This window comes from Copidosoma floridanum, unplaced genomic scaffold (assembly GCF_036245765.1).
Source record: "Copidosoma floridanum isolate Cflo_tuat_1 unplaced genomic scaffold, Cflo_Japanese_pri ptg000020l, whole genome shotgun sequence".
Taxonomy (NCBI): domain Eukaryota; kingdom Metazoa; phylum Arthropoda; class Insecta; order Hymenoptera; family Encyrtidae; genus Copidosoma; species Copidosoma floridanum.
In genome coordinates, this window is record NW_028321897.1 from 15,327,661 (window position 1) to 15,330,354 (window position 2,694).

The following is a 2,694-nucleotide window of genomic DNA, read 5'->3' on the forward strand; positions in this document are numbered from 1 at the left end:
AAGGTCAAAGTAAAATAAATATAATACAAAATGTTGTCTTCGTCATGAATATTTATAGAAGTTCAATAAGTTACGGTAAGTAAACAAAAGCAAATAAGATTGCGTCAATAGAAAATGTGTCAAAAATTTTTGATAAAAATAAATATTTAAGTGCATTGGCTATTGAAAATAATGATATTTATCATTTGACAAGTGAAATTTTGTATAGTGACTCAAATACAGTGATAAAAAATAAGTGAACAGAAAATGAAAAATTGCATGGAACACGAGGTCATGTTAATTTTAATTATTTGAAAACAATGTGTGATGAACAAATACTTGATAGCTTACTTAGGAAATTGGAAACTGATTGTTTAAAATGTAGAAATATTTTCGAAACTAAAATGCATACTTTACTGTTAAATAATAACAGATCAAAGGAAAGAAATATTGTAGAAATTATACGTATCGATTTAAACGTACCTTATAGTATTACTGGTTTTAATGGTGAGAAATATTTTCTGAGTATTATCGATGATTACAGTAAAGTAGCTAAAATTTATTGTATTAAATAAAAAGATAAAGTATACAATTGTTTTGTTGACAATGTAAACTTAATTGAAAGTAAGACAGAAAAAAAATAAAAAGACCAAGATGTGATAGTGGAAAGGAATGTATAATTAAGGATATTTGTTATTTTGCAAGTGAGATAGGTGTATTTATTGAACCATGTCCACCTTATGTACATAAATTAAATGAAACGGCAGAAAAATACAACGAAAATATTATAGATATGTCTAGATGTTTTTCGAAAGACACAAGGAATCATAATAGGTTATGGCCAGAAATAGTTAAAACAGCAGCTTATTAAAAAAATATTGTAATTACTAATACTATTAAACAAAATAAAACACTTTTTTTAATTATGTTTGAGGAAAAGCCTAGTATAAAAAGTTGAAAAATTTTTCGAAGTAGGGTTTTTGTGGGAATACCAAAGGAAAAAGAAATTCAAAATGGGACAAAAAAGCAGACTCAGAGATTTTGTTAGATTATGAAAATGTTGGTTATAGAGTTCTAATAAATAATAAAATAGTAGTTGCAAAACACGTTGATATTATCGAAGATGGCACAAGTTGTATTGGTTAAGAATCAAAAAATGGCATAGTAAAAATTAGTTTAAATGAAAACGATGTTGAAAACAAAAATAGCTATTTTAATAAAGACGGTAATAATGAAAAAACAAATTTTAATTTAAGACGTTCAACTAGAAAAAGATAAGAGCCTGGTAGGTTTAAAGATAATAGTTTCGTAGGGAGTAATATTATTTATGTGAATTATACAAATGCTGATAAATATATTTCTCATAATAATGCGATCAATAGTAATAAGTCTGAAAATTGGAAAAAGGCAATAGAAAGAGAAACAGGTTATTTAAATAAAAATAAGACTTGGATGTCTGTACTAGTGTTACTAGTTTCAAGAATGCAAACTTTAGAAATGTTACTTTCTTATTGATGTTAAAACAATTAAATTACTAAGCAGATGGATGCTAAAATACCATTTTTAAATAGTAAGGTAAAATCTGAAGTATACGTAAAATAACCACAAGGCTGTAATGATGGCTCTAATAAGGTATTAAAATTTGTTCAAGCGTTGTATACATTATGAGAAAGCCTAAAAGCTTGGTACGAGTGTTTTGACACTTATTTAGAAAACTTAAATACTTAAAGAAGTTTAAATAATTAATTGTTGTTTATGTATCTCGAATGATGAAAATGATAATGTATATTTGATTTTTTTTGTGGATGACTTATTAATTTGCTGTAAACATAATAAAACACTTTGTTTTGTTGAGTGATTTCAATGTTAATGGTTTCCAGTGAAAGATTTAAATAGAATTAGTACTGATTTAGATATCAGCATCAATTTTGATATTTGTTTTTGTGGAATATAAATCTAAAATATAAGCTATCACTTATGTTTTGACATCTCTGTTTTAAATAACCTTGATTTTTTTGTAAAATTAACAATTTATTACTTACATAATTTCTTATTTATAGTAGGATTTTCGAGCTGCTTCAAGATATCAAATAAAACAATCAAAAGAACAAAAGTTATCTAAAATTGGCTACCAAAAATAATACGCCCGAGATTACGGGACGAGACAGTAGGGATATTTGCAGGGGTCAACCCAACCTTAGTGCAATGGGAGGGCCTTATCCTGAAAGGTCCGCCTTTTTGATCACGGAACCTTCTGCGCCAGGTAAGTAACATGTTGGCACATAAATAAAAAAACACTGTGTACGGCTTAGTTGGAAGACGTAAGAATATATCTACTCTTAGTAATATCTCGTCATTTTGAAACTGTTGTCTGTTCTTTATCTTTCATTTTATTTGTATTTTTAATGCCCATGTGACCAGTTTTTATTTTTTACACTTTTAGGCAACAGTATTTGATATAAGTAATATTAAAACCAAAGTAAAATATATTACTGCGCAAAAGTGTATATGTTGGTGTCTTATTAGTTCTGTTTATCTATTCATTAACTTATTAATTTCGATATATTTATAAACATGTACACCTAGTTTTGTGTACGTCTATGCATAGCTGTCAAGCCTGAGTTCAGTATGCGTGAACACGTTAGTTGTTACTAATATGAGTGGGTCCGCAAACAGTTGCTACGACTTTTAATGTTCTTAGTGGTGTGATTAAGT

At 27.5% G+C, this 2,694-nt stretch overlaps 1 pseudogene; it reads right to left on the minus strand.

Moving 5' to 3' along the window:
* Nucleotides 1-2,074: 2,074 nt before the first annotated feature.
* On the minus strand, nucleotides 2,075-2,250 carry LOC111643835 (U1 spliceosomal RNA; annotated as a pseudogene).
* Nucleotides 2,251-2,694: the final 444 nt, after the last annotated feature.